This window comes from Salvelinus alpinus, chromosome 13 (assembly GCF_045679555.1).
Source record: "Salvelinus alpinus chromosome 13, SLU_Salpinus.1, whole genome shotgun sequence".
In the NCBI taxonomy this organism is placed as follows: domain Eukaryota; kingdom Metazoa; phylum Chordata; class Actinopteri; order Salmoniformes; family Salmonidae; genus Salvelinus; species Salvelinus alpinus.
Window position 1 is genome coordinate 1 of NC_092098.1, and position 14277 is coordinate 14277.

The 14277-nt window shown below is 40.9% G+C and overlaps 1 long non-coding RNA gene across 1 annotated transcript; it reads right to left on the reverse strand.

Annotated features, from left to right (window-relative positions):
- Positions 1–3908: 3908 nt before the first annotated feature.
- On the reverse strand, positions 3909–5205 carry LOC139536643 (uncharacterized). Its single transcript, XR_011667358.1, has 2 exons — positions 4181–5205; positions 3909–4077 (listed from the first exon to the last, which is right to left on the reverse strand). It is a non-coding gene; the product is annotated as an uncharacterized lncRNA (long non-coding RNA).
- Between the last annotated feature and the right edge of the window lie 9072 nt (positions 5206–14277).

A 14277-nucleotide genomic window follows, 5' to 3' on the forward strand; every position in this document is an offset into this window, starting at 1 on the left:
GACTGCAGCTGTGGAGCGCTGACCCATTCACTGGACGTGCTACCTTCTACCGGACCTGCTGTTTTTGACTCTCTCCCTCTCTCTCCCTCCCTCTCTACCGCACCTGATGTCTCAACCTTTGAATGCTCATCTATGAAAAGCCAACTCCCCTGTTGCACCTGCTATAACCCTGCAGGTCATCTATGAACTTCTTGAAATACGATCTGGCCTTAATGGCCATGTATTTTTTAGAATCTCTATACCCAGAAGAGGACTGGCCACTCCTCAGAGCCTGGTTCCGCTCTAGGTATCTTCCTAGGTGCCTGCATTCTCTGGAGTTTTTCCTAGCCACCGTGCTTCTACATCGGCATTGCTTGCTCTCTGGGGTTTTATAGGCTCAGTTTCTGTATAAGCACTTTGTGACAACTGCTGATGTAAAAGGTCTTTATTAAATAACCATTTTCAGGTCTTGATTTCAATAAAAACTGTAAGTCAGCCACCCAGGAACATTCATTGTCTTCGTGGTAAGCAACTGCAGTGTCGATTTGGCCTTGTGTTTTAGGTTATTGTCCAGCTGAAAAGTGAATTCCTCTCCCAGTGTCTGGTGGAAAGCAGACTGAACCAGGTTTTCCTGTAGAATTTTGCCTGTGTTTAGGTACATTCCATTTATTTTTGATCCTGAAAAATAACCCAGTCCTTACAAGCATACACATAACATGATGCAGCCACCACTATGCTTGAACCTATGGAGATTGTACTCAGTAATCTGTTGTATTAGATTTGCCCCAAACACTTTCTTTCAGGACAAAAAGTGAATTGCTTTGCCACAATTTTAGCAGTATTATTTTATTGCCTTGCAAACAGGATGCATGTTTTGGAATAGTTTTATTCTGTGCAGGCTTCTTTCTTTTAACTCTGTCAATTAGGTTAGTATTGTGGAGTAACTACAATGTTGTTGATCCATCCTCAGTTTTCTCCAATCACAACCATTAAACTCTGTAACTGTTTTAAAGTCCCCATTGGCCTCATGGTGAAATCCCTGAGTGGTATCCTTCCTCACCGGCAACTGAGTTAGGATGAATGCCTGTATCTTTGTAGTGACTGGGTGTATTGATACACCATCCAAACTTTTATTAACAACTTCACCACACCCAAAGGGATATTCAATGTCTGCTTTTTTATTTTTACTCATCTACCAATAAAATTGAAAAACATAATTCCACTCTGATATTATGGGGTATTGTGTGTGGCCAGTGACCAAAACAATCAATTTAATCGATTTTAAATTCAGGCTGTAAAACAAAATGTGGAAAAAGTAAACGGGTTTGAATACATTCTGAAGGCACTGTATGTTGAGTATCAAGAGTTGAGGGTACCGATTTCTTGAACTTTTCCATGATTTTAGTGAGTATAGATTGTATTTTCTTATCACCATAGAAGGAGAAGAATAATGGTACCTGTGTGGTTACTGCTGATTCATCCAAACAACCATATATTCTTTAAAGAAATAACTCTAAAAGTAGGTCACTTTGTTCTAACAAACAAAAAATGTCTGGCTCCCTTCCATCAACAAACTATATTTTTCCTCTGGCAGTATTAGGATGGAGAATGTTCTACTGTCAAACAGGTTGCTACAACAGTGAGCAAAGTGTCTGTATATACTTGTCAAGGCTCCTGGATTTGATGTTCTTACACCTTCTCGTGTAGCCTGGTTAAACCAGACCGAACGCTATGAATGCATTGAACAAGCCTTCCATTTGCAGCAAACACGTTCCCCAGTAACAATTTTCAGTTGGATGATTTGAATGAGTTTAGACTCAAAACAGACACTTACGTTCATCACACACTACCTTCTCAGACTGTTAGCTAACACAAAACAACGGAATATATTTGCTAAGGTTAGACTGAACACTGTGAACGCCAGACTGAAGCCAGGTTAAACCAGACGGAACATTGTGAGCGCAATGTTCAGTCTGCTTTAACCAGGCTTCCTCATCAGATCAATGACTACAAGGTTACAGGATATAATTCCATTGAGGACAATGCTATAGCTGTGGTATATTATTAGGTAAGATACCGCAATGCATGTGATATCCTAATAAAAGCTATTGATGAAACAGATGAGGTAATGTGCTTTAGACAGACTCTTAAAGACATGATAAGAGGACGTCCTATCAAGACATTCCTTATCTTAGAGATGAACGTTGTTGCTTCTCTCCATCATGAAAAGACACTTTAAACTGAAAATAAACTATTACGTGATGGTTTAATACAGATCATGTCTACAGAATTAGTTCATGTCTTTGGGGATTTTTTCTAGCCAGGACCAGTGTGATGAGATAACTGGGACTGTGGAACAAGATGGTACGAGTGCTAATTGCAAAGAGCGCCCGTAAACCACGCCCCCCAGTGGGCAGATCTACAGTAGGCATGTTGCACTGGGCCACATTTTAATATGGAGATTGACCTTTCACTTCACAATGGGTCCACGGTGGTTCTGTGTTGTTATGCTAATATGTTTGAGACAAGTTTGCAGTTAATTTTGTCTTTGACTTAATAAGTAAAATATCTTTGGGTAGGGTAACAGGGTTGGTTATGTTTCCTCTTGCCTCTAAAGAAATGTGTATTTAATGTTCATGTATTTTTATTGGTTGGTTCAATTCCGATGACAATAAGGCGTGTTGTTATTGGCCCCGCTTGCAGATAGTGGGAGATCGCGAACGTCAAGTCTCCCCAGTATGAAAATGTGATGCAAGGGGTAGGTCACATTCTGAATACTGTATTCTATTTATATTGTACAATGTGTACAAGTTTTCTGTACATTCCTGATTTATACATGTGTGGGTATATGGTACATGTTAGGGATTGAGGGGCTTTTTGGGATGTGCTTTGTTATATGATTGCTGTATATAAGTGTTAGCTAGCATGCACCGATTTAACGGTCACAAAAGCTCACTGCTAACACAGTTGTTTTCATGCTACAGATTTTACCATCGACAGCCATCAACATGTGAAGCAACACAAACATTGGCATAGACACATGCATATACACACACACACACACACACACACACACACACACACACACACACACACACACACACACACACACACACACACACACACACACACACACACACACACACACACACACACACACACACACACACGATAACATACACACACGCGATAACATACACACACATGGATTTAGTACTGTAGATATGTGGTAGTGGTGGAGTAGGGGCCTGAAGGCACACAGTGTGTTCTGAAATCTGCGAATGTATTGTAATGTTGTAAAATTGTATAAACTGCCTTAATTTTGCTGGACCCCAGGAAGAGCTTTGGCAGCAGCTAATGGGGATCCATAATAAATACAAATACAAACATCATTAAGCCCTGCACAACTAACGTGCTGTTTCGTATTTAACTACAGGTATTTACACATGTTATATTTTGTATTTTGTTTAGGCCCAGTATGAAAATGTGATGCAAGGGATTTTACCATCGACAACCATCAACATCATTAAGACCTGCACAACTAACGTGATGTTTCCTATTTAACCACAGATAATAAATAATGCTCAACTGCGACCACTGGCTGGGGGTGATTTCTTTGAACAAAACACAACACAAGGAGAGTATCTGTTACACGATAGCAAACAGTGAAACAATGAGATCCAGACAGTTCACACTAGAACATTTTCTGGGTGAGGAGGGTGTTGTTTACTAACTGAATTATTTGGATTATCTGGTTACCACCAGTGTTTGGAATAAATTGTGCTCGTTGATAAAACAGACCTGGGTTGCCTTTTCACACAGAGATTTATTTGACAAAGGTCCGCAGTGTGTCTGTGTGTGTAGTGATATATTGGAGACTGTCACGGTTCTCTAAAGTAGAACCCAGAAGCAGACCAGGACAAGGAGAGTAAGACGAAGGTGAGTATTTATTTACAAGTTTAAATGTAGTGATAGAAAAATCCAAGTAGCGGAGCGGGCAGCGGAGGTGAGTTGATGGAATTGAGTAAGCAGATCCAAGGAAGTAACTGAAGTCATCGACGACTAGGTAGGGATGGGATGAGTGTTCCGGGTGAATGACTGTAGACAGAAAAAAACGGAGGTAAGTTCAAGGCAAGCAAGACGTACAAAACAACAAAACAAACTCTATCAAACTGGAGGCTGATACGCTGGCACAACATACTGTTCATGGCTAACGATCCGGCAGGGAATGGATGTCAGGTCAGCGCTTATGAAGTGGAGGGGTGATGATCAGGACCAGGTGTGCAGATAGCTGATGGGATACAGGTGCGGGTACTCAGAGATCCTCCAACTAGCTACGTCGCCCGGCAACCAGACAGGGTGCGTTCCAGGACACCGGAAAAAACACTCCAGGACAGAACACAGGCAAAAACAGACTCAGGAAGCGGGATTCGTGACAGAGACATGTTTATAATTGCAGCGACTGTTATCTATTAATTTACTGTTAGGCTATAGTGTTTCTGAGTAGCAGCCATTGGTAGCAGCCAGGGAAACAACAACTTGTTCTCACTTTAGAGGATAGAACATTCCAATTTATCTGCATGACTGACACACTTTACCTGAATTTTTGGGATTATCTTGACAACCGAACAACGCTACTTATTTTGCTTGACTAGAGGTTGAAATAAATGGTGTTTCTTTGAAAAGATTGGCCTGGCTGAGAATAGAACAATCAGACATAGAACAGCCTTGTTCCACGGCCCGAGTTCTCATCATACCGGTCGCAGAGATAGCTTATTTGTATATGCATCCATTTTCCTGTCAAATTAAGGTGAAATTCTTACCACAACAGTGAAATCACTTTTCTGGCGCTGATGTGATGTAGTGGTAAAAAAGATAGGTGGGTAAAATCTGATCGCCGGTTGTGGGTTGAAAAAAGTAATGCTTCCTACAAAGGTAGGTAAACTTTTTGGCAAAAGAAAAAAGGTGGGTAAACTTTGTTTACTTGCGTTTACCCTCCACTACTCCATTGACTGTAACATGCACTTACTCATACTGTCATCTGATGTTTGCCCCTGTTGCCAGGAAACTATCCACGTACCTTGGAGCTGAGTGCAGAGAGAGAGAGCCAGGCAGGAAGCTACTGTGTCTGTCTCCTCAGAGTGTGTAAAGGTGAGAAGGATTAAATGTCCTGGTGACGAAGTCAGTTTCAACTGTTCTGACTGCAGCTGTGGAGCGCTGACCCATTCACTGGACGTGCTACCTTCTACCGGACCTGCTGTTTTTGACTCTCTCCCTCTCTCTCCCTCCCTCTCTACCGCACCTGATGTCTCAACCTTTGAATGCTCATCTATGAAAAGCCAACTCCCCTGTTGCACCTGCTATAACCCTGCAGGTCATCTATGAACTTCTTGAAATACGATCTGGCCTTAATGGCCATGTATTTTTTAGAATCTCTATACCCAGAAGAGGACTGGCCACTCCTCAGAGCCTGGTTCCGCTCTAGGTATCTTCCTAGGTGCCTGCATTCTCTGGAGTTTTTCCTAGCCACCGTGCTTCTACATCGGCATTGCTTGCTCTCTGGGGTTTTATAGGCTCAGTTTCTGTATAAGCACTTTGTGACAACTGCTGATGTAAAAGGTCTTTATTAAATAACCATTTTCAGGTCTTGATTTCAATAAAAACTGTAAGTCAGCCACCCAGGAACATTCATTGTCTTCGTGGTAAGCAACTGCAGTGTCGATTTGGCCTTGTGTTTTAGGTTATTGTCCAGCTGAAAAGTGAATTCCTCTCCCAGTGTCTGGTGGAAAGCAGACTGAACCAGGTTTTCCTGTAGAATTTTGCCTGTGTTTAGGTACATTCCATTTATTTTTGATCCTGAAAAATAACCCAGTCCTTACAAGCATACACATAACATGATGCAGCCACCACTATGCTTGAACCTATGGAGATTGTACTCAGTAATCTGTTGTATTAGATTTGCCCCAAACACTTTCTTTCAGGACAAAAAGTGAATTGCTTTGCCACAATTTTAGCAGTATTATTTTATTGCCTTGCAAACAGGATGCATGTTTTGGAATAGTTTTATTCTGTGCAGGCTTCTTTCTTTTAACTCTGTCAATTAGGTTAGTATTGTGGAGTAACTACAATGTTGTTGATCCATCCTCAGTTTTCTCCAATCACAACCATTAAACTCTGTAACTGTTTTAAAGTCCCCATTGGCCTCATGGTGAAATCCCTGAGTGGTATCCTTCCTCACCGGCAACTGAGTTAGGATGAATGCCTGTATCTTTGTAGTGACTGGGTGTATTGATACACCATCCAAACTTTTATTAACAACTTCACCACACCCAAAGGGATATTCAATGTCTGCTTTTTTATTTTTACTCATCTACCAATAAAATTGAAAAACATAATTCCACTCTGATATTATGGGGTATTGTGTGTGGCCAGTGACCAAAACAATCAATTTAATCGATTTTAAATTCAGGCTGTAAAACAAAATGTGGAAAAAGTAAACGGGTTTGAATACATTCTGAAGGCACTGTATGTTGAGTATCAAGAGTTGAGGGTACCGATTTCTTGAACTTTTCCATGATTTTAGTGAGTATAGATTGTATTTTCTTATCACCATAGAAGGAGAAGAATAATGGTACCTGTGTGGTTACTGCTGATTCATCCAAACAACCATATATTCTTTAAAGAAATAACTCTAAAAGTAGGTCACTTTGTTCTAACAAACAAAAAATGTCTGGCTCCCTTCCATCAACAAACTATATTTTTCCTCTGGCAGTATTAGGATGGAGAATGTTCTACTGTCAAACAGGTTGCTACAACAGTGAGCAAAGTGTCTGTATATACTTGTCAAGGCTCCTGGATTTGATGTTCTTACACCTTCTCGTGTAGCCTGGTTAAACCAGACCGAACGCTATGAATGCATTGAACAAGCCTTCCATTTGCAGCAAACACGTTCCCCAGTAACAATTTTCAGTTGGATGATTTGAATGAGTTTAGACTCAAAACAGACACTTACGTTCATCACACACTACCTTCTCAGACTGTTAGCTAACACAAAACAACGGAATATATTTGCTAAGGTTAGACTGAACACTGTGAACGCCAGACTGAAGCCAGGTTAAACCAGACGGAACATTGTGAGCGCAATGTTCAGTCTGCTTTAACCAGGCTTCCTCATCAGATCAATGACTACAAGGTTACAGGATATAATTCCATTGAGGACAATGCTATAGCTGTGGTATATTATTAGGTAAGATACCGCAATGCATGTGATATCCTAATAAAAGCTATTGATGAAACAGATGAGGTAATGTGCTTTAGACAGACTCTTAAAGACATGATAAGAGGACGTCCTATCAAGACATTCCTTATCTTAGAGATGAACGTTGTTGCTTCTCTCCATCATGAAAAGACACTTTAAACTGAAAATAAACTATTACGTGATGGTTTAATACAGATCATGTCTACAGAATTAGTTCATGTCTTTGGGGATTTTTTCTAGCCAGGACCAGTGTGATGAGATAACTGGGACTGTGGAACAAGATGGTACGAGTGCTAATTGCAAAGAGCGCCCGTAAACCACGCCCCCCAGTGGGCAGATCTACAGTAGGCATGTTGCACTGGGCCACATTTTAATATGGAGATTGACCTTTCACTTCACAATGGGTCCACGGTGGTTCTGTGTTGTTATGCTAATATGTTTGAGACAAGTTTGCAGTTAATTTTGTCTTTGACTTAATAAGTAAAATATCTTTGGGTAGGGTAACAGGGTTGGTTATGTTTCCTCTTGCCTCTAAAGAAATGTGTATTTAATGTTCATGTATTTTTATTGGTTGGTTCAATTCCGATGACAATAAGGCGTGTTGTTATTGGCCCCGCTTGCAGATAGTGGGAGATCGCGAACGTCAAGTCTCCCCAGTATGAAAATGTGATGCAAGGGGTAGGTCACATTCTGAATACTGTATTCTATTTATATTGTACAATGTGTACAAGTTTGCTGTACATTCCTGATTTATACATGTGTGGGTATATGGTACATGTTAGGGATTGAGGGGCTTTTTGGGATGTGCTTTGTTATATGATTGCTGTATATAAGTGTTAGCTAGCATGCACCGATTTAACGGTCACAAAAGCTCACTGCTAACACAGTTGTTTTCATGCTACAGATTTTACCATCGACAGCCATCAACATGTGAAGCAACACAAACATTGGCATAGACACATGCATATACACACACACACACACACACACACACACACACACACACACACACACACACACACACACACACACACACACACACACACACACACACACACACACACACACACACACACACACACACACACACGATAACATACACACACGCGATAACATACACACACATGGATTTAGTACTGTAGATATGTGGTAGTGGTGGAGTAGGGGCCTGAAGGCACACAGTGTGTTCTGAAATCTGCGAATGTATTGTAATGTTGTAAAATTGTATAAACTGCCTTAATTTTGCTGGACCCCAGGAAGAGCTTTGGCAGCAGCTAATGGGGATCCATAATAAATACAAATACAAACATCATTAAGCCCTGCACAACTAACGTGCTGTTTCGTATTTAACTACAGGTATTTACACATGTTATATTTTGTATTTTGTTTAGGCCCAGTATGAAAATGTGATGCAAGGGATTTTACCATCGACAACCATCAACATCATTAAGACCTGCACAACTAACGTGATGTTTCCTATTTAACCACAGATAATAAATAATGCTCAACTGCGACCACTGGCTGGGGGTGATTTCTTTGAACAAAACACAACACAAGGAGAGTATCTGTTACACGATAGCAAACAGTGAAACAATGAGATCCAGACAGTTCACACTAGAACATTTTCTGGGTGAGGAGGGTGTTGTTTACTAACTGAATTATTTGGATTATCTGGTTACCACCAGTGTTTGGAATAAATTGTGCTCGTTGATAAAACAGACCTGGGTTGCCTTTTCACACAGAGATTTATTTGACAAAGGTCCGCAGTGTGTCTGTGTGTGTAGTTTTATATTGGAGACTGTCACGGTTCTCTAAAGTAGAACCCAGAAGCAGACCAGGACAAGGAGAGTAAGACGAAGGTGAGTATTTATTTACAAGTTTAAATGTAGTGATAGAAAAATCCAAGTAGCGGAGCGGGCAGCGGAGGTGAGTTGATGGAATTGAGTAAGCAGATCCAAGGAAGTAACTGAAGTCATCGACGACTAGGTAGGGATGGGATGAGTGTTCCGGGTGAATGACTGTAGACAGAAAAAAACGGAGGTAAGTTCAAGGCAAGCAAGACGTACAAAACAACAAAACAAACTCTATCAAACTGGAGGCTGATACGCTGGCACAACATACTGTTCATGGCTAACGATCCGGCAGGGAATGGATGTCAGGTCAGCACTTATGAAGTGGAGGGGTGATGATCAGGACCAGGTGTGCAGATAGCTGATGGGATACAGGTGCGGGTACTCAGAGATCCTCCAACTAGCTACGTCGCCCGGCAACCAGACAGGGTGCGTTCCAGGACACCGGAAAAAACACTCCAGGACAGAACACAGGCAAAAACAGACTCAGGAAGCGGGATTCGTGACAGAGACATGTTTATAATTGCAGCGACTGTTATCTATTAATTTACTGTTAGGCTATAGTGTTTCTGAGTAGCAGCCATTGGTAGCAGCCAGGGAAACAACAACTTGTTCTCACTTTAGAGGATAGAACATTCCAATTTATCTGCATGACTGACACACTTTACCTGAATTTTTGGGATTATCTTGACAACCGAACAACGCTACTTATTTTGCTTGACTAGAGGTTGAAATAAATGGTGTTTCTTTGAAAAGATTGGCCTGGCTGAGAATAGAACAATCAGACATAGAACAGCCTTGTTCCACGGCCCGAGTTCTCATCATACCGGTCGCAGAGATAGCTTATTTGTATATGCATCCATTTTCCTGTCAAATTAAGGTGAAATTCTTACCACAACAGTGAAATCACTTTTCTGGCGCTGATGTGATGTAGTGGTAAAAAAAGATAGGTGGGTAAAATCTGATCGCCGGTTGTGGGTTGAAAAAAGTAATGCTTCCTACAAAGGTAGGTAAACTTTTTGGCAAAAGAAAAAAGGTGGGTAAACTTTGTTTACTTGCGTTTACCCTCCACTACTCCATTGACTGTAACATGCACTTACTCATACTGTCATCTGATGTTTGCCCCTGTTGCCAGGAAACTATCCACGTACCTTGGAGCTGAGTGCAGAGAGAGAGAGCCAGGCAGGAAGCTACTGTGTCTGTCTCCTCAGAGTGTGTAAAGGTGAGAAGGATTAAATGTCCTGGTGACGAAGTCAGTTTCAACTGTTCTGACTGCAGCTGTGGAGCGCTGACCCATTCACTGGACGTGCTACCTTCTACCGGACCTGCTGTTTTTGACTCTCTCCCTCTCTCTCCCTCCCTCTCTACCGCACCTGATGTCTCAACCTTTGAATGCTCATCTATGAAAAGCCAACTCCCCTGTTGCACCTGCTATAACCCTGCAGGTCATCTATGAACTTCTTGAAATACGATCTGGCCTTAATGGCCATGTATTTTTTAGAATCTCTATACCCAGAAGAGGACTGGCCACTCCTCAGAGCCTGGTTCCGCTCTAGGTATCTTCCTAGGTGCCTGCATTCTCTGGAGTTTTTCCTAGCCACCGTGCTTCTACATCGGCATTGCTTGCTCTCTGGGGTTTTATAGGCTCAGTTTCTGTATAAGCACTTTGTGACAACTGCTGATGTAAAAGGTCTTTATTAAATAACCATTTTCAGGTCTTGATTTCAATAAAAACTGTAAGTCAGCCACCCAGGAACATTCATTGTCTTCGTGGTAAGCAACTGCAGTGTCGATTTGGCCTTGTGTTTTAGGTTATTGTCCAGCTGAAAAGTGAATTCCTCTCCCAGTGTCTGGTGGAAAGCAGACTGAACCAGGTTTTCCTGTAGAATTTTGCCTGTGTTTAGGTACATTCCATTTATTTTTGATCCTGAAAAATAACCCAGTCCTTACAAGCATACACATAACATGATGCAGCCACCACTATGCTTGAACCTATGGAGATTGTACTCAGTAATCTGTTGTATTAGATTTGCCCCAAACACTTTCTTTCAGGACAAAAAGTGAATTGCTTTGCCACAATTTTAGCAGTATTATTTTATTGCCTTGCAAACAGGATGCATGTTTTGGAATAGTTTTATTCTGTGCAGGCTTCTTTCTTTTAACTCTGTCAATTAGGTTAGTATTGTGGAGTAACTACAATGTTGTTGATCCATCCTCAGTTTTCTCCAATCACAACCATTAAACTCTGTAACTGTTTTAAAGTCCCCATTGGCCTCATGGTGAAATCCCTGAGTGGTATCCTTCCTCACCGGCAACTGAGTTAGGATGAATGCCTGTATCTTTGTAGTGACTGGGTGTATTGATACACCATCCAAACTTTTATTAACAACTTCACCACACCCAAAGGGATATTCAATGTCTGCTTTTTTATTTTTACTCATCTACCAATAAAATTGAAAAACATAATTCCACTCTGATATTATGGGGTATTGTGTGTGGCCAGTGACCAAAACAATCAATTTAATCGATTTTAAATTCAGGCTGTAAAACAAAATGTGGAAAAAGTAAACGGGTTTGAATACATTCTGAAGGCACTGTATGTTGAGTATCAAGAGTTGAGGGTACCGATTTCTTGAACTTTTCCATGATTTTAGTGAGTATAGATTGTATTTTCTTATCACCATAGAAGGAGAAGAATAATGGTACCTGTGTGGTTACTGCTGATTCATCCAAACAACCATATATTCTTTAAAGAAATAACTCTAAAAGTAGGTCACTTTGTTCTAACAAACAAAAAATGTCTGGCTCCCTTCCATCAACAAACTATATTTTTCCTCTGGCAGTATTAGGATGGAGAATGTTCTACTGTCAAACAGGTTGCTACAACAGTGAGCAAAGTGTCTGTATATACTTGTCAAGGCTCCTGGATTTGATGTTCTTACACCTTCTCGTGTAGCCTGGTTAAACCAGACCGAACGCTATGAATGCATTGAACAAGCCTTCCATTTGCAGCAAACACGTTCCCCAGTAACAATTTTCAGTTGGATGATTTGAATGAGTTTAGACTCAAAACAGACACTTACGTTCATCACACACTACCTTCTCAGACTGTTAGCTAACACAAAACAACGGAATATATTTGCTAAGGTTAGACTGAACACTGTGAACGCCAGACTGAAGCCAGGTTAAACCAGACGGAACATTGTGAGCGCAATGTTCAGTCTGCTTTAACCAGGCTTCCTCATCAGATCAATGACTACAAGGTTACAGGATATAATTCCATTGAGGACAATGCTATAGCTGTGGTATATTATTAGGTAAGATACCGCAATGCATGTGATATCCTAATAAAAGCTATTGATGAAACAGATGAGGTAATGTGCTTTAGACAGACTCTTAAAGACATGATAAGAGGACGTCCTATCAAGACATTCCTTATCTTAGAGATGAACGTTGTTGCTTCTCTCCATCATGAAAAGACACTTTAAACTGAAAATAAACTATTACGTGATGGTTTAATACAGATCATGTCTACAGAATTAGTTCATGTCTTTGGGGATTTTTTCTAGCCAGGACCAGTGTGATGAGATAACTGGGACTGTGGAACAAGATGGTACGAGTGCTAATTGCAAAGAGCGCCCGTAAACCACGCCCCCCAGTGGGCAGATCTACAGTAGGCATGTTGCACTGGGCCACATTTTAATATGGAGATTGACCTTTCACTTCACAATGGGTCCACGGTGGTTCTGTGTTGTTATGCTAATATGTTTGAGACAAGTTTGCAGTTAATTTTGTCTTTGACTTAATAAGTAAAATATCTTTGGGTAGGGTAACAGGGTTGGTTATGTTTCCTCTTGCCTCTAAAGAAATGTGTATTTAATGTTCATGTATTTTTATTGGTTGGTTCAATTCCGATGACAATAAGGCGTGTTGTTATTGGCCCCGCTTGCAGATAGTGGGAGATCGCGAACGTCAAGTCTCCCCAGTATGAAAATGTGATGCAAGGGGTAGGTCACATTCTGAATACTGTATTCTATTTATATTGTACAATGTGTACAAGTTTGCTGTACATTCCTGATTTATACATGTGTGGGTATATGGTACATGTTAGGGATTGAGGGGCTTTTTGGGATGTGCTTTGTTATATGATTGCTGTATATAAGTGTTAGCTAGCATGCACCGATTTAACGGTCACAAAAGCTCACTGCTAACACAGTTGTTTTCATGCTACAGATTTTACCATCGACAGCCATCAACATGTGAAGCAACACAAACATTGGCATAGACACATGCATATACACACACACACACACACACACACACACACACACACACACACACACACACACACACACACACACACACACACACACACACACACACACACACACACACACACACACACACACACACACACACACACACACACACGATAACATACACACACGCGATAACATACACACACATGGATTTAGTACTGTAGATATGTGGTAGTGGTGGAGTAGGGGCCTGAAGGCACACAGTGTGTTCTGAAATCTGCGAATGTATTGTAATGTTGTAAAATTGTATAAACTGCCTTAATTTTGCTGGACCCCAGGAAGAGCTTTGGCAGCAGCTAATGGGGATCCATAATAAATACAAATACAAACATCATTAAGCCCTGCACAACTAACGTGCTGTTTCGTATTTAACTACAGGTATTTACACATGTTATATTTTGTATTTTGTTTAGGCCCAGTATGAAAATGTGATGCAAGGGATTTTACCATCGACAACCATCAACATCATTAAGACCTGCACAACTAACGTGATGTTTCCTATTTAACCACAGATAATAAATAATGCTCAACTGCGACCACTGGCTGGGGGTGATTTCTTTGAACAAAACACAACACAAGGAGAGTATCTGTTACACGATAGCAAACAGTGAAACAATGAGATCCAGACAGTTCACACTAGAACATTTTCTGGGTGAGGAGGGTGTTGTTTACTAACTGAATTATTTGGATTATCTGGTTACCACCAGTGTTTGGAATAAATTGTGCTCGTTGATAAAACAGACCTGGGTTGCCTTTTCACACAGAGATTTATTTGACAAAGGTCCGCAGTGTGTCTGTGTGTGTAGTTTTATATTGGAGACTGTCACGGTTCTCTAAAGTAGAACCCAGAAGCAGACCAGGACAAGGAGAG